This window comes from Bidens hawaiensis, unplaced genomic scaffold (genome assembly GCF_021521415.1).
Source record: "Bidens hawaiensis isolate Kalapana, Puna unplaced genomic scaffold, B.hawaiensis_p1.1 tig00002477_1, whole genome shotgun sequence".
Lineage (NCBI taxonomy): Eukaryota > Viridiplantae > Streptophyta > Magnoliopsida > Asterales > Asteraceae > Bidens > Bidens hawaiensis.
Genome location: NW_027491136.1, coordinates 2296710 through 2319630, shown reverse-complemented (window position 1 = coordinate 2319630; position 22921 = coordinate 2296710). Strand labels below are relative to the sequence as shown.

At 37.3% G+C, this 22921-nt stretch overlaps 2 pseudogenes; both read left to right on the top strand.

Moving 5' to 3' along the window:
- The first annotated feature begins 8562 nt into the window (after positions 1-8562).
- Positions 8563-9498, top strand: LOC143619528 (receptor-like protein kinase ANXUR2 pseudogene; annotated as a pseudogene).
- A 2154-nt stretch (positions 9499-11652) lies between these two features.
- LOC143619482 (uncharacterized) overlaps positions 11653-22921 on the top strand; it is an 82326-nt pseudogene continuing 71057 nt past the window's right edge.

The window sequence follows — 22921 nt, the reverse complement described above, 5'->3', positions numbered from 1 at the left end:
CCCCACATATTGTGGACATATAAGCATAAAACGGGGTCCACCACAAATCTCATACGTATTTACGAGACTCAAAAGAAATAAAAGACACGGATAATTAGACTCCTACGACTCAAAATAAAATAAAACGAAGTAGACTCCTACTAAAAGACTCCTAAACAAAACTAACAATTAAACTAAACTATATTAACCTAACTCCTACGACTTAAAAACAAAACAAAATATAAATAGCACGTATGTATAAAGCAAGTCTAATCAAAGCTAATAACGCAATCCCTAAGAATCCCCGGCAACGGCACCAAAAACTTGATGTACTAAAAGTAGTTATATAAAAACACACTAATCTAGACACTAAGTAATAAATGCTAGACTCTTAACTTAACTAAAACCACTAACCGGCAAGTGAACCGGTCGAATCTACATAGCTAAGTAAGTCTGGATATCGAACCCACGAGACTCTTTAAATTACGTAAACTAGCTAATTAGATTCATTTAACACTGACACGACTATTTATTTATATTTGTTTTAAGGGGGTTTTATTAAAATGCTAAATTTAAGCTATTATTAAAAACTAATTAAAAAAACCAAGTAAATTAAATGAAACACAAGTTTGTTGATTTAAATCAGATGATAATGAAAACTACCTATGCTAGAATCTCCTAAGTTTCAGTTGTTAATTAACCGGGAAAATATTTAGTTATTGAACTGGGATCGTAAAATAGACGCTTAAAAGAAAACCCGAACACGACCCCTGACCGTTCTCAAGAAGACACCTATGGGTTTTTAATAAGTTTTAACACACACCAGTTTTAGAAATCAAGTTTCCTTACGGTCACATAATTAATTATGAACTAGCTCCTTTATACGAAATTCTACCTTACAGCATGGAAATCAAAGGTGATCTAATATATTCAATTGATTCGACAGATAGAATTAACCAACTAAACCTAGACGAACTCCTTACGAAGAACTAAATATAGCAAGTTTGATCAACAAATACCTATCAATAACCTAGCACCTTACAGCTATTTAGGTTAGCAGCACACTTAGGTTTATCTGATTAAATAATATTATTCCTATGGTCTTATTCGAAATCAATCATAAAATAGTCAAAAACACAAAGTAGATGACTTAATAGCAACCTATCATATGACAAACAATAATCAAGGCAACTATGGAATAATAAAACTCAATTAAGCAATCATAAGCACACATATGCATCAATTAAACATAATCAAACCTTTTACTTAATTCATAAAACCATAACGTAAAATATATCCCAAATCAAAATTAAACGTCAACAAAGGTTCATCACGTGCCTAGGCAGTCTATAACATCTAGCCAAGCATTGTAAAATAAAGCAAACCAATGATAAAGGAAATCATGGTGAAAAATAATAAAAACGAAAGATTAAAGGTGATAAAAACCCGTGGTCTTTGTTCTTGATCGATTGGAACGTCACCGAATGATTCCATGCCTTCAAAACCTTCAAAAGCTCCTCACTTGAGCTCCAAATTTCGTCCAAGTCGGCTGGCTCTCTCAGGGGATGATTAGGGTTAAGTTTAGGGGTATTTATATAGACTTTCAAGGGCCCAATATATTAGTAGCATGCAAATCTTACATAAAACCGAGCAAAACAAATAAAATATTAAATTAAGTATACACGGAATTTATATATATTTAGCGTTATATCAGTTCCTGTAGTTCGTTTTAGGTCGTTTTGAGCACAAAATAAGCGTTTTAAACACCATTAAAGACTTTGGAACGAAACGCAAAATATGAAACATGATTATAACTAAAAATTCATTGTTTTATCAATATTCAATGATCCGAAGTTAAAACGGGTCGGGTTTACAATACAAAAACAAGTACAAATGCGAGACAAAAATGACGAATGTCACAGTGTGTGTATGGCAAGTGGCACAAGTCCCAGAAATAAGAGGCGTTTATGTTGAGTGTGTTCAAGAAACTATCTTGTCAGTCAAAGATTTATTAAATATTTTAGAGTCAACGCTTCACCAGCGCTAACGTGTCCCCCCCCACATTTCAGGGATACAGACTTGCACAGATAGTAAGGAATTAGAGTCACTCATGGAGTTAGATGCTCGCTTATGGCGATGCCAATGTTTTTTAATCATTAAAATATTGCAAACAAGATCAAACAAGGTTTGTAAATCAAATACTCGGAGATTTATTATCCAAGAAATTTTCAAAATAAATTAATATTTTATTATAACTAAAGTATTCCGCTAAATAACCAACAACTCTGATATATTTACAAAACAGGTACCAATTATGGGTCACACGCCTAGGCCCTGTGTCGAGGTGTGACATAAATACTCACTTCGTGCTCGAAATGGGTCGAGTTAGTTGCACCGAACCATGATGGCGGCTCAATGCCAAAGCGTACGAAAACTACTTCATCCGGTGCATATGTCTCATATAGTTGCTCCGATGCTTATGTAGGGATCGACTTAAAGGCCAAAACGTGGTTGGTCAAAAAGATCAACCACAAGTCCTACGTCGTCCAAAGGGAAGTGACTGGGGAAAAAGATCAACCACAAATACCGAGGTTGATCTGGAATTTGTTGAAGACTTCCACAAAATATCGAGTACTATCGAGGCGGCGGTCGGGGTTAAAGTTTCAAAAGAAAGGTTTAGGAAGTTAGACTTTCTTACCAAGGACGTTATCAACCTCGATCCCGTAAGGCGACATGTATTCGAATAATAAAAAGATGCTTGTTCTAGAGGAAATCAAAGCAAATCAAGAAACGAAGGCGAAAAGTAAGAGGCGGCGGAGATATGAAATAAATTTGTATTTTTAATTAAATTTTTATTTTTTTTTACGTTTTTAGGATGCTTAATCTTTTTTTTTAATTTATACCATTTTTAATGTTTTTAGGATGTTTAATGTTTTTTTTATTATATAAATTAGTTTTTTAGTTATATTATTGTGTTATAGTAAAGAAAGAAAAAAAAATTCGCTAAAGCCACCGTTCGTCTTAACCACAACAGGCTCAAGCGATTTCAACGAGTGTCTAGTTAGCATCCGGTCAGAATTACATGACACAATATTATTGGATGAATTCAGAAAATGAATTCAACAACAACTAGTCACGGTGGTCTTCTTCTTCCTCACTTGATCTCCATCTTCCTTTTTACAACTGGTATCTATCTTCTTCCTTTATTGTTCTTTCAAAAAATAAAAGTAAAAAATAAAAAATAAATGTTTGAATAATTGCGTAAGGAAGTATTTGGGCGGTGGTATTTTCACAATTCCTTTGCCGCTAGGCGGTCTCAACAAGCCTGGGGCGGTGTTCGCCGCTGCACTGCTCGCCAGGCCACTATTTCAGCGGCATCCCGGCATCCACACCTTATTAAGTCTTATGTGTTTGGGTTCGTAGATCAAGATAAAAAAATTGTATATAGCAAGGCAATATGGAATGACTACTTCACTAGTATACTATTCCAAACATTATATACACATTACACTAAAAGCAAAGGTACTCAAAAGATAAATCTATATGAAAAAAGACGTGATATAAAGAATACAAGATAAATCAACATGAAAAAAAGCTAAAACAAATGAACCATAATAACAAAGTTAATTTGTAGGAGGGTCTAGTCGTTACAAAATAGTACCTTTGGATTAGAAAATTTGTCAAGCACGATGGATGCTGCAGTTTTAATTTCTCTTCATTCAGTTTGATTCCAAGTGAATGTAGTTTTTGTCCTAAACCATAAGTCCATACTTCGTCTTTTTATTTAAGGTGCAATTTTATATAATAGTAATACAGTTTTAAAAGCGTTTTAATTAGGTTACTCGTTTTAAAAAATAATCTAATTAAGTCACTCAAATTTCTTATTTTATTAAAGAGAAATTTACTGTTTGCGTCCCCGTGGTTTCAGGACGGAGACGCAATGAGTCCCCGAAATTTTTTTTGAACTGGTTGAGTCCATTTGGTTTCAGAAACGAACAGTTTGAGTCTCTGTCGTTAACTAAAAATGTAGAATTACTAGTTTACCCTTTTTTTATGATCCATATGAGTCCTTGTGGTTAATTGATTGCTCAGTTTTAGTCCCTCTTTAAAAATTCCCTCCAAATTAAAGAATAACCACCAAACTATAACAAATTAAGTCATAATCAACCAACCAACCAACCATAATCAACCAAAGATAAATGAACTGAACATTTTTTTAACAAAAATAAAAGAACCAAATTTTATAACAAAAATAAACAAACCGAACTATTTTTTTTAAATAAATAAACGAACCAAACTTTTAAACAAAAAATGCCCGAACTATTTTTTCAACAAAAATAAACGAACCGAACTACTTTTAACAAAATACACGAACCAATCTTCTTTTTTTAACAAAAATAAACGAACCGAACTACCTTTTTAACAAAAATAAATGAACCAAACCACTTTTTTACTAAACTAAACAAACGTAACTACTTCTAAAAAAAGTGATCGAATCTAACTCTACCTTAGCGCAAGATAAGACGATATTTTTGTTAAAAATAAGTTCTGTTAGCTTATTTTTGTTTAAAAAAGGTAGTTCGATACGTTTTTATTGTTAAAAATAAGTTTGGTTCGCTTTTTTTTAAAGTAGTTCGATACGTTTGTTTTTGTTAAAGAGAATTGTTCAGTTCGTTTAGTTTAGTAAAAAGAGTAGTTCGTTTTGTTTATTTATTATTAAAAAAGTATTTCGGTATTTTATTTTTGTTAAAAAGCAGTTCGGTTAGCTTATTTTTGTCAAAAAAGTAGTTTGGTTAGTTTATTTTTGTTAAAAAAAAGTTATTCGGTTTGTTTATTTTTGTTAAAGAATAAGTTGATTCGTTTTTTTTGTTTTATTAAAATGTAGTTCGATTCATTTATTTTTGTTAAACGAAATGAGCTAAACTGCTTGTTAAAAAGGTGGTTCGGTTCGTTTAGTTTAGTAAAAAAATGTAGTTCTATTCGTCTATTTTTGTTAAAAGATAAGTTTGGTTTGTTTATTTTTGTTAAAATAAGTTTGGTTCATTTATTTTTGTTAGAAAGGTAGTTTGATTAGTTTATTTTTGTTAAAACATAAGTTCAGTTTGTGTATTTTTGTTGAAAAAGTAGCTCGATTGGTTTATTTTTGTTAAGCGAAATGAACTATTTGTTAAAAAAAGTGATTTGGTTTGTTTAGGTTGATAAAAAAAATTTAGTTTGGTTTGTTTATTTTTGTTAAAAAGTAGTTCAGTTCGTTAATTTTTGTTGAAAAGGGGGTTTGGTTTATTTATTTTTGTTAAAAAAAATTAGTCTAGTTCATTTATTTTTGTTAAAAGGAGAAGGGGACTCAAGGTGACCAATTATGAAAGTTCAAGGACTTAGAGTGACAATGTATATACATAAAAGGGAAATGCCGAATATACCCCTGAAGCTAACATAGTTAAGTAACGACAGGGCTCAAATGGTTCATTTTTGAAACCACAGGGACTCACCCAGCTCAAAAATTTTTTCGAGGACTCATTTGAATATTTAGTGACCTGATTTAGAGAAAATTTACATGAGTGACCTAATTGAAATAGTTTTGAAACTTGGTTACTGTTTATGACATTTTTCCTTTATTTCATAACAATTATACATATAGATAATTATCAGATTTTAATGTCACAAACTGCCTCCCACTTTAAGAACACTGATTTAATAAATAGTTAAGCAGAAATGCTGATTCTTATATGTTGGTCTGTTGGTTAATATTGTAATCCTGTAACCAAAAGGGTGCACTCCGTGTTGCTCAGGTTCGAGACCCCTTCCTTGCATGTTTGGTTTAAAGGGTTTTTATTTTTATTTTTATTTTTTTTTTAAATCTTTAAGGTGGCTCGATTTCAGACGCTTTATTGTTTTTTATATGTTTAGATCAGTTCATTCTATTGTTTTTTTTTGTTTTCTTTTAAATATGATAATTTTTAATATATTTTTTGAGTTTAGTTCCGATACCATATCGCTGTCACAAACCCGGGCTTTAGTAATGTATGAGGTAAATAAAAGTTGTTTTAAATACGTTGATGTTTTTTTATTATCATAAACCATTTATCTGTCGCTATTATTTTTTAGTTATGCTAATTTGGCTCCGGTACCGTAACAAACATAACCTATACCGAATTTGCATCGACTCACCGACGCAACGTCCAACTTTAGTAACCGAATAAACGTTGTTTTAAATATGTTGTTTTTTTTCTATCATAAGTATACGAGTGTTGCCACTTTTCTTGGCGTTTACTACTTTAGTTTTTTATTTCAGTGTCGATATCGTAACGAACCTAACCGATACCACCCAAATTCGTATCACTTTGATCATAAGTTGTGCGTGTGCCGATACTGTTTAGGCAGTTTACAGATTCTTTCTTTTTTTTCTTTTTCTTTTTCTTTCTTTTTTTTTTTTTTTTTTTTGCGTTTAGTGCCGGTACTGTAACGAATTAAACCGACACCAACCGAATTCGCGTGACTTCGCGGCGTGTTTGCTTACCTAGTAATAACATTAGTATTCAAATATATACGAACGAATACACTCAACAAAGTATTACACCATCAATAAACCAACTACAAACGATTTAGATCATCATCTCAATGATCTAACAAAGTAAAAACTCTCAAGAACATTTTAACATTTTTAACCCTAACAGATGAATATTAGATCTGGATTTTAGAGAGGAACGAGAGAGACTGTACAAAGGGCATATCTTGAATACGAGAACTGAGAATCTGAGATAAATAAACTTCTTTTATAACTGAATAACGCTCTAGTGGACCGGACCTTCACTTAGTCTGCTACAAGACTCCAAAGCTCCAAGCAAAGATCGAAGTCTCAAAGCCTAAAAAACAATCCAGCCATCCATCCAACCAATGATAGACACTCGCATAAAACCCAACACAAATATTAATACTTTTATAACAAATATAAAAGACTTATAATAACCACCAAAAAAATATTGAATTGACCAATACTAAAGACATATTTTTACAGTTTTTAGGATATGATATTGGTACACTCTCTAGTCCTAAATAGATTTTTTAATAGATAATCCTAAATAGATGATGTATCAGCTACAAGAATTGCTGGACAGTCGTTTCCGTTACGCGGTGTGCCCATCGTGCTTGTCAAGAGGAAAGATGTGTCGTATTAATTATGATTCACACGTTAAAGGTGAAGAAAAGATAGGAGCGGAGAAAACGATTAAGTTAAAATTTAAAGTTTGTATTAAATTATTTTTAATTGGTTATAATTAAGGATATCTAATGGTTAGATGATTAAATTAGTATATTTAATGTGGTTGAACTAGAATATGTTTAGATTTAGTCTAGTATAAATATGGACTCATGTAATTGAATTTAAGTGTGTGAGCTTGTTTATCAATAAAAGGTCGTTTACCGAGCTGGTAACCATTTTATGTGTGTTCTTCAAATCTGATCGAGAAATCTGGGCAAACAAGATGGGTGTATAAGTATCTATATCAGTTTAACTAAACAAGGTGACCATGAAAAATAAGTATTGTTTTCCGTTTTTTCTTTTTTCAGGGTACTTACCTCTTGTAAGCATTACTCTTTTTTTTTTTTTTCAATATATTTGACGTTTCAAAAAAAAACTTGCCGTCTAAAGTCAACCATAGAGACATGATCATAATCCTAAACTTTTTAAATAATAGATGACAACTGGAATTAAACATTATTTTACATTCAATAATTGATCACAGCATCTAAGTTTACACACATGGAGTTAGTTGACTTTGGGCATCATGTCTCAACTTCTTCAACAGGTAAATTAACATATTCTTTCATCACGAGGGATTTCTTGCTATGCTTTGTTAAAGTAGACATCCTTTTTAGTTAATCTCTTGTCTCAAACGCACAACCATTAATTTAAACAAAGCAACGCCAATGGTTTCGGTATCACACAAATGTAAGAAGTATCAAAGTCTACATATAATAATGCCTAATTAACCACACAAAAGTTTTGATATTGTATATGCAAACAGATGATTGTATATGATAGACTGATAGTCGCATCTAGTCTGGCACGCATAGAAGGTTAACTTTCACCATCACATTTGCTTACTACCGGTTAAAATAGCCATTACATAAATGTCTTAGGTCAATAAAAGAGACTTGATAACCACCCATAATTTTTTAAGGCTATAACAGTTGGCATTAAACATCTTTTTATAAAATCATGTGACAAGGATATCTGAACTGACACACAAAAACACGCACATGGAGGGTTGACTTTTGGCATCTTGTTCCATCTACATGCTGAAACGTACAACACCATCAACGCCTTTGGGTAGGTAGACCAAGTTAAGAAGTCAGTTTAACTTGCTTTTCATTGAACAAATATTTTCTGTATTGAAGTGTTTCTTTCTTCTTCATGCTCAACCAATCTTACAATTCCTTTCACACAAAGAATACATATTAAAACCCACCGGTGTTGGTTCTTCTACAATTCTACATTGGGTGCATTACTATTTGTAGAAACTTTCAATTGATTGGAACACTTGATTTAAATTTTCTCGATCGCTATTACTTGATCCACAAATAATGGCGCCCTTCCTGGAGAAGTTTAAACATCTTAAAATCCAACTAGAAGATATAAAATCAGCCACTGACAACTTTGGTGAAGACAAACTTATCGGAGTTGGAGGATTTGGGAAGGTGTATCTAGGAGAAGTTTCTGACTCTAAGGGGAAAAGAAAGGGTGCTTTTAAGCGCCTAGATCCTAGGCATGGGCAAGGAGACCCTGAATTCTGGAAGGAGATCGTGATGCTTTCTGGTTACAAGCACAAAAATCTCATCTCTCTACTGGGATTTTGTGACGAGGGTGGTGAGAAGATAATTGTGTATGAGTATGCATCTAAGGGAAGCCTTGATCGTCATTTAAGTTCTACTCATCTCACGTGGAGCCAACGCATCAAGATATGCCTTGATGCTGCGAAAGGGTTGAGCTTTCTTCATGATGACAAAGGCACAATGCAAAGAGTTATTCATCGAGATATTAAAAGTTCCAACATCCTCCTGGATGACAATTGGAATGCTAAAGTTTCTGACATGGGACTATCTAAAATAGGACCTGCTAATCAACCACATACATTTCTTATCACCGGCAATATTGTAGGTACTCGTGGATATTGTGATCCACAATATATGAATTCATACACCCTTACGAAAGAATCAGACATATACTCTTTTGGCGTTGTCTTATTTGAAGTCTTATGTGGAAGATTATGTTGCAATTATAGCAACGGTAACATTTTAGTGCCTACGTGGAAAAAAGCCTACCGACAAAAGAAGTTACATGAGATTGTCTTTCACGATCTGATGCAACCAATGGACCAAACTTCTTTGGAAACATTTTCGGGCATTGCATATCAGTGTTTGGAAGAAGATCGTGAAGAACGACCAACGATTGCACTTGTTATAAAAAAGCTGGAGAGTGCACTTGAATTTCAGAAACCACCAAATAAGGTAGTGAAATGATTATCTCAAAAGCCATAACAAACCTCAACGGCTAAAGGTTTGTTACTCATCTATTGCAAGTGAGAAGCTCATGGGTAGGATCTTGATCTTTATTTGATTCTACTCATATGCTTACAAGAATATAAAAAAAAAAGAAAAAAAAATTGTTCTAGCTAACAATTGATATATCATCCTACTCAGGCTGATTAATGCCCCCAGTCAACCCATTTATAAATTATCTTTTTTTAACTGCCAATTCAGATCACTGACAATCTTAACTCACTCGATCATCTCCATTCCAACCCCAGAAAAAAAACTCACCTATAAATTCTCTCTCTCTCTACTTTAATCATTCATTTCCATACATCCTAAAAAAGTTATTTATTATTATTGTTTATTTTATTTTTATATTTAGTTTTATTTTTTAACATTCTTTGGTTTTCCGCATAATAAGGTTACTAGTCGTGTCTTGCAAAAAAGCTTGCCGGAAGAATTGCAAACACCTGAAGGGACCCAAAGGTATTCCACTCTACCTTCTAAGATACCTAGACCCCCACCACCACCTCCAAGCCGCGGAACACCTCCACCTCCATCACTACCAGGTGGTAGTTCACCGCCTCTGCCACCGCCACCACCACCACCACCTCTAGTTGGAGGCCGTGCCTCTAGACCACCTCCTCCACCTGGACCACCAAGACCACCAAGTGTTGGCCCTCCACCGCCTCCTCGTGCACCTCCATTCATGCGTCCAACTCGAACGGCTACGACACCACAGAGATCTAATCTAAAGCCACTGCCATGGGTCAAAGTTCCTCGTGCCATGCAAGGAAGCTTGTGGGCCGAATTGCAAAGACCTGGAGAGCCTCAAAAGTATTCCACTTTCTGCATCCTTAATTTGGTTTTCTTTTAATCACAATGTTTCTGTATATTCCTCCTGAGAAATTAAATTACGATCATAAAAAAAGGCAACACTAAGAGTGGAGGGGAATACGTCCTCCGCATCAGTGTTACTTCACCTTTCTTTTTTTCATTTTCTTACAAAAACATATAAATTTATTCACTTCTCATGCACTCTACTAAAAAATATTTTTAAATTATTTAATTCAATTTTTTTTCATCTTATTACAAAACCATAGAAAATTTATTCACTTTTCATGACACCCTACTAAAATATATTTTTAAATTATTTAATTCAAATAATATTGTTATAATAATAGTTTTATTCAATTAACTAATTACAATATGATAATAACTAATCATAATATTAAAAGATAAATTTTAAGAATAATAATCATTGCATATAAATGGTAATTGTGATTAAAATAATAATAATAATAATAATAACAACTATATATAACTAGTCTCCTCCATAATAGGGTGAGGATTTTAAGAGAATTTTTTAAAATTGAAACTTTGAGAACCATTTTGGACCATAAAAAATCCCTAAAAATATATTTAAAAAATTTATAAAACAAAAAAATAACAAAAATTTTAAAAAAGTAAGAAAAAAAATATTTTTCATCCTAGTTTTATTAAGGAAAATTGGTTTTTATTGGTTCAAACTATTTCAATTTTGTCGGCGCTGGTCCCAACTTTCATTTTGGCTGGCAACGGTCCCAACTTTCATATACGTTTCTTCCACCAGTCCGCGACTTATGTTCGTTATGTTTTTGGTGATGTGTCCATCCGAGTTGTCAAAAAAAACGTTATGTGGCAGCCACAGTGGCAGCCATCTGAGTTGTCAAAGACCGCAGAATCAGAAGCCCCTACTGGACTCCATGATCTCCTACCCATCGCCGCCATCAAACTCAAACCCACCTCCCCACACCACCGTCCCACCGCCACCCCTACCACCACCGCCCAACGCCGCATCGGCCACCGTCACGTTCACCATTTCCGGCCGCCGTCACACCGCATCGGCCACCGTTACGTTCACCATCTTCGGCTGGGTGGCCGGCCACCATCATCTTTGTGCATCACCACCATCATGGTTGCGGAGTTTTGAATCTTCTCGAGCCGTCTCCCCCATATTCGTTATTCATCTCAGTTCGTATCCAATCGCTTTGTCCCGTTTTTCCGGCGACCCACCCCTGTGTTCTGATTCAGGAACCCGATTCGTATATGATAAATTGGGGGGTTTGACGCGTTGGTGGTGAAGAGTTCAGATCTTGGAGGATGGCTAGCGATGTTGATATGAAAATCCCCAATTGGGGGTTTGACGTGTTGGTGGGTTTGAGTTTGATGGCGGTGATGGGTGGGAGGTCAGAGTCCGGTAGGGGCTTCTAATTCTGCGGTCTTTGACAACTCAGATGGCTGCCACGGTTGCTGCCACGTAATGTTTTTTTGCCCACTCAGATGGACACATCAGCAAAAACATAACGAAGTTAGTACATATGTGAAAGTTGGGACCGTTGCCAGCCAAAATGAAAGTTGGGACCAGCGCCGACAAAAATGAAATAGTTGGGACCAATAAAAACCAATTTTCCTTTTATTAAAAAAAACGTAATTATACACATATGTATATTTTTATTTAATCTCTATTTACATAATGCACACATATATCATTATCATTTATCTTAATTATACATATATGTATAAAGAATAACATGTATAAATTAAAAAAATAAGTATTATACATATATGTATAATTTTGCTAAACCGATATTTAATTGCACTGAATTAGTCTATATGGGTTAGCCTATTTGGTACGTACAGGCATTTACCTCTAAAAAATAAGTGCTCATGTTTAAACCAAAGCAATAGAGTAGAATTATTGGTGTAAAATGTAATATGCATAACTGTTTCAAAAAAATTGCAGTGAATTTGATGCGTCAGAACTTGAGTCATTCTTCTCTGCTATATTCCCAAAGCGAGAAACTTCTGGAGGGTGGCGCCAATCTACTGGTTCAAATTCTAAGAAAGTATACTTGGTAATGCAATTTAAATTAGTTATCCATGAAATTACGTTTATTCTTTTTGATAGATGACCTACTTTTACGAACAGCTTGATTATGGTAAGTTTGGAGATGACGAGGAGCGGGCTGCGTCAGATGCTGAGGGAGGAAATAATGATGAGGAAGATGAAGAGGCTGATATTAATATAGAGACTTGAAAAGCCCTTCTTGTTTTTTTTTTTTTTTTTTTTTTTTTTTGTGTTTGTAGTTTTTACCTGATCATTTGTAAATTTGTAAACTTCTATGTTTCGGAATGAAATTTTGTTTTTCCCTTATTCGCATCTTGCGCGTTCCCAATTCATCTCTTTATATTGCATGCGTGTGCTTGTTGAATATAAGGTATGCTTACACATTGAAACTTGAACAAGGTTGTAAGGAAATTATTTTTACTTAATCCTTAACAGTTGTCATATTTCAAGTTATTTTGCGATATTCTGAATATGCTGACACGTGCCTTGGCATTTCATTATTCCTCTTTTGCGCGACGTTATCGTGCATTTATTATAGGGAATTATGAATGAGTTTTTTAGCCTTTACGTGTCAGTATGTGTTACTCTGCCTATATCCATTATAATCCCATGCGCGGCCCCGACCTGAGACCTTAACAACTATGCTTTGGCATGTGCTTTGCCTTAGTTGTGCTTAGGTATTTTTATAGTCCAGCTGCGCAATACGTAGGATGGATGCTATGAGTAATTTGAGCTAAGGCTCATATTATTGGGCTAAGGCCCTGACGTTTTAGAGTTAAGACTCGTTAACGCGTCTGAGCTTGAAGCTCGCACATGTATGTTTTACTTCGTTTTATTTTTAGTTTGATGTCAATACAATGTTGTCATATTGCTTAAAATAAATAAAGGGAAGTGTGAAACATGTATGCAAAAGGTAACAGAACGCATATTAAGAAAAAATAGAGCGTATCATTATTCATAATGGCTTAAAAAGCCTTGATTACGAACTTGACAACTTTTACATGAAACATTTTCTAAGTTGTGCTGCGTTCCATGTGCGCGGGATCTTCTTTCCATTTAAATCTTTTAAAGCGTATGCGTCTTTTCCCAATTCTTCCGAGACTTGATAAGGTCCCTCTCAGTTGGGAGACATCTTTCCCGGGGGTATTGCGCGACTAGCTTCATTGTTCCGAAGGACAAAATCATTCTTCTTGAAGTGGCATTCTTTCACGCGCTGATTGTAGTATTTTTCTAGCTTTTTCTTGTATTTGGCTTCACTGATGATAGCCGCCTCTCTGCGTCCCTCAAGTAAATTGAGATCCAACCTCCTTTCTTGCTCGTTATCCGTCTTACTCATCATGAGCACTCTATAGGATGGGCATCCAATCTCTGCTGGAATCATAGCCTCCGTTCCATAGGTTAGGCTGAACGGGGACTCGCTATTGTTGGTTTTGCTTAATGTCCTGTGCGCCCACAGGACATTGGGTAACTCCTCGACCCATGCATGGGACTCTCCCTCCAACCTTTTCTTCAGCCCATTCAGCAAGCTTTGGTTCGCGCGTTTCACTTGGCCATTCCCTTAAGGGTGGTATACTGAAGTGAAGACCTGATTGATGTGCAATTCCTTGAACCAACTGGATATCTTCCTGTCAGTGAATTGTTTGCCATTGTCGCTCACGATTTTCATGGGCAGGCCAAAACGGCATACGATGTGGCTCCAAATAAATTGCTTCATTGCCTCGGCTGTGATTTTTGCCAGTGGCTTGGCTTCAACCCATTTTGTGAAATAGTCTACTGCCACTACCAAAAACTTTACTCGCCCTGGCGCTTGTGGTAAGGGACCCACAATATCGATTGCCCACTTGTGGAAAGGCCATGCAGAGGTCACCGGAATCAAGTTGTTCTTTGGCCGCATGGTATTTGGCGCATAGCCCTGACACGCTTTGCATTTTTGGATCTCTTTTAACGCGTCCAAGTACATGCCTGGCCAATAGTAACCTGCGTTCATTGCCTTGGTGACCACCATGCGCGGGCCAGCATGTATTCCACAGATTCCTTCGTGTATCTCTCTGATCACATAGCTTGCTTCCTCAGCGTCTAGGCATTTCATGAGTGGTCCAAGATAAGAGCGTCGATATAACGTACCATCGAGCATTTCGTAGTTCTGCGACTTGTGTCTTATCTTACTTGCATGTGCGCGATCGTCTGGTACCTTTCCCTCCTTCAAGAATTCCATTATTGGAGTTATCCATGATGAAGGTGTTGTATGAATTACAAGAACAGACTTCGCTCCCACTGACGGGTTGCTCATTACTTCCACCCTGACATCTTTGCCAAAATGATCGAAGCTGGTTGATGCCATCTTGCTTAGCGCGTCGGCAGACTTATTTTCACTGCGCGGAATGTGTATGATTCTGAAAAAGTCAAATTGTTCGGTGAGTTTCTTCGCCTGCTCTAGATACAGAGGCATGGTGTTCTCCTTGGCATCATAAAGGCCATTGACTTGTGCTGCTACCAGGTATGAATCTACATGAGCCTCTAGCTTTTTAACTCCGAACTTGTGCGCGATGCGCAAACCAGCCAGCAGGGCTTCATACTCAGCTTCATTGTTGGTGCTCTTGAAATCCAACCTGATTGCGTAAGTATACTCATGATTTTCTGGATCCATCAGTTTGAGGCCTGCGCCGGACCCTTCGTTGTTTGAAGCTCCATCAGTGAATAATCTCCAAACGTTTTCTTCATTATTGGCTTGCGGAGGGTCTACTTCGCGCTGAGCCTCTTCGACTTTTCCTTCAGGGATTTCTGCGATGAAATCAGCTAAGACTTGTCCCTTGATTGCTGGACGAGGCTTATAGGTGATCATGTGCTCCCCTAATTCCAGCGCCCATTTTGTCAGCCTTCCTGAGAGCGCGGGACGTCGCAAGACTTGCTGGATGTTGTAATCAGTCAGGACTTCAATAGGATGACCATTGAAATATCTGTGAAGCTTGCGCGACGCATGCGTTAGTGATAAAACTAACTTTTCTATGATGGTGTAGCGCGTCTCAGGATCTGTCAACACCCGACTTACATAATAAATTGGTGTTTGGATTCCCTTGCGATCCACCAATAATACTGCGCCAATGGCGCGCTCTCCTGCTGACAGGTACAACGTTAAAGTTTCACCAGGTAGTGGAGCTGTGAGCGCAGGCAGATTTATCAGACATTCTTTTATCTCACTGAAAGCTTGCTCGGCCTCAGGCGTCCACTTGAATTGGCTTTTCTTTAAGCAATTTCTCAATGTGTTAATGAATGGGGTAAATTTGCTTGCATGGTTTGCTAGGAACCTGTTAATTGATACCAATCTACCATTCAACCTTTGAACTTCCTTCATGGTGGATGGTGAGGGCATGCCGAGGATAGCCTCCACCTTCTCTGGGTTCACCTTGAAACCATCCTTGGTGACCATTACACCGAGAAATTTCCCTTCTTCCACGCCGAATGTGCATTTGCTCGGGTTGAGCTTCATGTTTACTTCCTTTAGGCGCCGAAGGGTTTCTTCGATGTCTTTGAGCATTTGTTTTTCCTCTCTGCTTTTAATCACCAAATCATCCACGTAGACTTCTAAGTTTTTTCCAATCTGCTCGTTGAAAACTGCATCCATGAGTCTTTGGTAAGTGGCTCCTGCATTCTTCAAACCAAAGGGCATTTTTGTGTAACAGAAAACACCCTTGTCAGTTCTGAAAGCAGTCTTGTCTTCATCCTGTGGTGCCATTTGAATTTGGTGATAGCCCTTATAGGCATCCAGGAAACATTTGAGCTTAAATGGCGCCACAGAGTCCACCTTCATGTCAATGTTTGGGAGGGGGTAACAATCTTTTGGACACGCTTTGTTGAGGTCCTTGAAATCAATGCACATTCTCCATGACCCATTGCTCTTCTTTACCATCACAGGATTGGCTACCCATGTTTGGTATCGTATTGGGCGAATGATATTCGCGAGCAGTAGATCTTCTACTTGCTCATTCATGGCCTTTGCCTTCTCATCTCCCATGACTCTTTTCTTTTGAGCAATTGGCTCTACAGACTTGAATGTGTTGAGAGAGTGCTGCGCCAGGTCTCGCGGAACCCCAGTCATATCAGAATGTTGCCACGCGAAGACTGACATATACGTTGTGAGCAATCTTTTCATTCTCACTCTTGTGTCATCTAATATCGTAGCTCCGATTGTGATTGTTTGTTCTGAGAATTTTGGGTTGAGAATCCATTCCTCTGGCGCTTTGTTTGCCACTGGAAGCTTCATTCTCCCTTCTCGGGGTATGCTTGTTACTGCGCATAAATGATCTCGGTACACAAATGTTACTCCTGTTGGTGTTGGGAACCCCAACGCGCCATGCGCTGGTGACGGTATGGCGTTGAATTGGGCAATCGTTCCTCTACCCAAGATCATACTATGGCATGAAGTGGTGGGCAAGACCAAGAAGTTGACAATTTCAGCTCGCTTGTGCTTCTCATCCCCCATAGTTAGTTCGAATTGTATCTGACCTAGGGGGTGAATAATTTCGTTTGAGACACCCGAGATTGGTGCACTCACAACTTCGAGCCTTGCTTGGTCTGCTGGATCCAACTTCCTGAAACATTGCTCATACATGATGTCTGACTCACTACCGGTGTCCACCAGGACTCTTGACACCTCATAATGAGCGATGTGTGCAGTGATGACTAGAGGACTGCTGATAGACGGGCCTCCTCTGATTCTTGGAAAGATTACTTGTTGCTCGCGCCAATCCCCTTGGATTTGCGCGCTTCTCTTCCTCCATCCTTGCCCTTGCCTTCTTCCTTCAGCTACACAGATTCTTTTGAATTTTTTACTGGCCGAGGCTCCGTCTGGTTGTTCGTTCTCTGGTCTTGGATTTTTTACCAGGTGAGCCAACTTGCCTGATTTCACATCTTTTTCGATCGCATCCTTCAAATGATGGCATGCATCGGTGTTGTGCCTTGTGGATTTGTGAAACTCACAATATTTGCCACTGTTCGGTGGTCCCTTATGGAGTAATGGCCTGGGATTTTTAAACTGGACATTCTCTGTGCTTAACACTTGCGAAGGCGTTTTGGTGAGGGGAGTCCATATTCTTGGTAGAGGTCTGTTAGGCTCCCTGCCGCCTTCCTTCTTGTCACCTTCTCCGCGATTAAGAATGTCTTTTTGGGGTTGGGGTGAACTTTGTTGCGCTTGCTTTTCTGCGGGAGAATAATTAGTTTGTTGCAACCTGGACCATACGGAGTTTTGTTTGCCCCTCCTTTCATTGTTGCGTGGTGCTTCTGTTTGATGCCCTTTCTCTCTTGCTCTGTCTTGGGCAATTTGTTTTTCATTTCGCGTGAAGACTCGCGATGCTTCCATAAGCTTAGCCCAAGTGGTTGGCATGCCTTCTCTGCTCACGAGAGCTCTGCGGAGTTGATCACTGCGCGCACCTTGTATAAAGGCCACGCGCAAGAGTTGTTCAGTGATGCCTCCAATTGTAAGAGATTCCTGATTGAAACGAGTTATGTAGTCTTCAATGGTTTCATCATTCCTGCGTACGCAGTGCATGATGTCATCGGGGTCGCGCGTGTGTCTGCGCTGCTGTACAAAGTGAGCCTGGAACTTTTCCAATAGCTCTTCGAACCCATCGATTTATCCTGTTGGCAAGCTTTCGAACCAGACACGCGCTGCACCCGTGAGGCAGCGAGCAAACATGTGACACCATGTTGGCATCGTCCAGCTTTCTAAGTTTCCAGTGTTATAAAAACCTTGTAAGAAATCATCTGGATCTGTTGTACCATCGTACTTGCCTAAACCACTTGGCATCTTGGTTTTGTGTTGAATGGGAGCCTTCGCAATGCGCTCAGCGAATTTTGAATGTTTTACCAAGATGGCTGGCCTATATGGTGTGGTTACGTCCACTTGCCCTTTCGCTTGTGGGTTGTATGGTGTGTATAAATCCATATCAGCTTTGGCTCCAGGTGCTATGTGCATGTGTGCGCGAAGCTGTGAACCCCCTGCATGAGTATCTCGCGTCTTCTTCATGCTGTGCACCTCTTCCTCATCACTAATATCATCTTGTTCGGTGTGAACAGAATGACCGTCTTCCGGCGCGCGTGTCTTTTTTGTTGTTCCCTGAATGGTTTGTTTATCAAATGCGAGCCTTTGTGTTAAATCGGCTAAATTTTTGTGTTTTACCAACTCATTGTATTTGTCCATTAAACGCCGTTGTTCGTTTATGAGCCATTCTTTAGGGTCATTGGTTTCAACTTCCGGGCCCATTGGTCCTTTTTGTTTTGTACCAGTCAGATTTTGGAACGTGAGATCGCATGGGGGAGTTTCAGTTTGACTATGAGGTGTTGTGTTGAAGGGATGGTTACTGGTGGTGCGCGCAGTGTCACGCGGCGCCCTCAGAACCTGATGTCCCTCATTAACATCCTCAAGCTCATTATCCTCCAGAACTTGATCGTTGTTTCGAATACCGGAAACCATGGTGAAGATTTTCAGAGAGAAAATTGATGAAATAGTGGTTTTGTTGCCGTTGTAACAGGTGATGGCGCCAATGAAGAAGCATGTATCGACTTACTTGTATACGATCAACGTTCCTCGAGTACGAGTGTGCTATATCACCGATGGTTTTCCGATATACGAGTTCTTCCACCTACAAAACGAACAGCACCGTGAGCTTACCCCTCAGAAAGGGACAGAGGGGTCCTCTTTGGGGTAACCCTCCGGTGTGAGAATCAGATATTGTAGGAGAATATAATAAGGATGTAAAAATGAGTAAAGGACTTGGAATATATTTTCTTGTCTGGCTGGTATTTATAGTGCTAGGGTTTCCAATGATTTGGCTCAGACCCAATTAGGGCCTTTTTAGCCTCCCCCTATTGCTTCGCGCCACGTGTATTTAGGACACCTGGTGCTCTTTCATTGATTATTCTCTGACCAAGGTATTTCACCTGACCCATGTGCCATCACGTGGTAGCACATGGGCTTTGCTGAGTTGTCCACCTTTCATTGGCAGCTGTCAACCTCAGCACATTCTTTATTCCTTAAAAGATACCTTCTGGAAGGTTGTCTGATGAGCACAATCACGGTTGTCCTTATCCTGATTTGGATTAGATTATTGTCTCATTTATGCGCCTATCCTGGGGATGCGCGGGGTCTTCTCTTATTCTCACACTGAGTGTGCGCGCTGTGTGCATATGCGATATGCGCCACGCACAGGTGTTTCGTGCGCTTGCGCATAGGTTTCGGCTTTGTGCAAGCATAGGCTTCTTATCCGTATTTTATGGGTTGACCCGCCCCGCTCGATGTTGGGGCGGGTGCATACCCCTTCAAATGTGAATAGTATAATTGATTCGGATGTGTATATACCTACCAGTAATCACCTTAAGAATATAGAGGTGTTTTTTTGTTACAATACTTTCGTGATTAAAAGGAAAAAAGAAAAAAGGATAATTTTCTTTTTGTAAACATTTGAGAATTGGAGTTACGGCTACGGGTGGCTTTTAAATATTGATCTTCCCATTTTGCTATTGCGTCTTATTTTTCTCTACCAGATTGGTTTGAGGAGGGCCAATCACACGGAACTCATGATCACGAAGCTTAAGATGCCCCTTCCCGACATGATGGTAAGTGCCGACTTATCATATTAACATAACGCCTTAATATATTCGGCTTCGTTTCTGGATTTTAATGCTTATACTGCTTCGTCAGTTAGTGTGATGTGAATAAATAGAATTCTTTTCTACATGTATATATGATATCATGGACTTGTTACCTTTTATTTTTGTGCAAGAAGATTTTAAGAAAACACAATTGTCCTAGTTACATGCCAACATGGCGATCGATGCCAATTAAAAGAATTAGTATCAATTTGTTACTCTTGTTGTTTCACATGACATTATTAAAAAGGTCTTTCATTACCATGTTTTCTGGACATTACATATACCCTCACGTTGTTGTCCATAAAAGCCTAAACAGCTAAACATTTGTTAAGCGTTTATAGCATGTAGACAAGCACATGGGTTGGGGTCGGGTCGACTTGATCTAGATTTGATCTGATATGTTTACGAGTTAGAGTGACCCAGAAGATCAAAATTTTGTTCCAACTATCATATAGATCAACTCTTACATTGGACGGTTTGGTACATCTTTTTGCAATGTTGTGCTGTTTTGAAGTTTTCACTATACCTCCAAGATTAATTATTTGTGCTAGATAAATGGCAGTGTTTATGCACTCTTACTTGCATGCCAATGACCCGATTTATTTGGCATCTACAGGCTGCAGCTTTAGCTATGGATGAATCAATCTTAGATGCCGATCAAATAGAGAATCTTATTAAGTTCTGTCCTACTAAAGAAGAGATGGAGCTTCTTAAGGTACTACAAATTTTTTTACTATATGTATATTGCATTACTAGATGTTGCAATATGCACGGGTATGATAGACATGGCCAGCTAAGGGTAGGGACACCATGGCAACCGCTCGGGGCCAAAGTTTTCAAAAATCTTTATATATATATATATATATATAAAATATATATTTCTTTAAAGCTAGTTTGTTATATTTTACTCATTCGACTTGTTAGAGATCAAACATAATCAAATTTGAATCATTGATAAGTAAATGGGTTGTAATCAAAGTTGTTGTTGTTGTTGTTGTTATTTAATCTTTTAGCTTTTGTTATCTATTTATGTATCTGTTCAGAGCTATACAGGTGACAAGGAGATGCTAGGCAAGTGTGAACAGGTTGGCAGCCAAATAATGAATCATTATATCATTTTTTTGTTAATTTGTATGTCACCTCTTACCTGCTCTTTTGAAAAAAATTTCTCATAGTTCTTCCTGGAGCTCATGAAAGTGCCACGTATGGAATCAAAGCTACGTGTTTTTCTTTTCAAAATTCAATTCGCCACTGAGGTAATTTTTATGGTATAGATTGAGTACTGTTCTAATCACATATCAATGCTATATTTTTTGTTTATCTTTCATTTGATATTACTATTATTTTCATTTTATATAATTATCTCATTTCAACCTTTCTTTCAGCTTTCAGATTTTAAGAAGAGTTTGAACATTGTAAACAATGCATGTAATGAGGTACCTGGATATAGTAGTTAACTTTGTTTGTAATCCTTACATATTCAGTTTTATTTATCTCATATAATCCTCTTTCTTATTCTTATATTAGGTTCGAAACTCGGTTAAACTGAAGGAAATCATGAAGCAAATTTTGTATTTAGGGAACACATTAAATCAAGGAACTGCCAGAGGTAAGAACATAATATGGAATACTACACGTGATCTTACAAATTCAAATAATTAATTATGTGTTGAAAGTGAATTAGGGAATCGAATCAATATTTCTTACACCAAACACAATAGATTAAAGAATTGAAACAAAATTCGATCACCAATGATTACGACTTTAATTATTAATCTACACAATTATCACTAATTATTATATAATACAAACAAAAAGTTTGGTGCCGCAAAGTCCCGATTGGGCAACTTTGCGGCACCGTATTGTTCCTTTTTGGTTTGTTTTAGTTTCGGTCCTTAACAAACGTAACGAAAACCGTCCGAACGTAAATTTTGTTTTATTCTCTTTCGGTAGCAAACTTCAGCATAAGAAACACCTACACCAACGGTAGCAACACTTGCTCTACCTTCCTTCCACACACTCCCTACCGAACTTCCCACTTGACTTAATTCTTATATTTAGCACTATATTCGTACAAAAAGAATGCGTTTTATTAATATTTCTTGTTTGGTTCTATACAAATTTTGCAGGGTCTGCAGTTGGTTTCAAGTTGGACAGTCTTTTGAAACTAGCTGATACACGGGCTTCAAACAGCAAGATGACTCTAATGCATTATCTGTGCAAGGTAAAAGTCTCTTATGAATAAGTATTGCTATTTTACATCTTAATTTCATTTTTGAGAAATTTATCAACTATATCACCATTTTGACAGTTTCTTGCCTCTAAGTCACCGGATCTTTTAGATTTTCATGCGGATCTTGTTAGTCTCGAGTCTGCAACTAAGGTTCACATTCACATATTTTGTCGAATTTTAATCATCGTTTATTGTTGGTAAAGGGAAAAATGAACAAAAAGGCTTGAATTGCAGATACAATTGAAGTATTTAGCAGAAGAAATGCAATCAATCATTAAGGGACTGGAAAAGGTAAAACAAGAACTAGTTGCCTCTGCAAATGATGGCCCTGTATCTCAAGTTTTCCATTATGTAAGTAAATATCTCGCCAAATAATTACCTTTTTGTTACATTTTTTAAGACTATAAATTTGTCAAAGCTACATTTTTAACTATGCATTCCGCCAATTAATTCTTTTACTTGAATTGTTAGACATTAAACGAATTCGTCGGCTTTGCTGACTCAGAAGTGACATCTGTGACAAATTTGTATTCGATGGTGGTAAGAATCAGGAACCCTTTCGTAATGACATCATCTTCTTCAATTTGTTTCCTTTTCACAAAATTCACTTTCGGATATTTTTAATATCTTTTGTATTAATT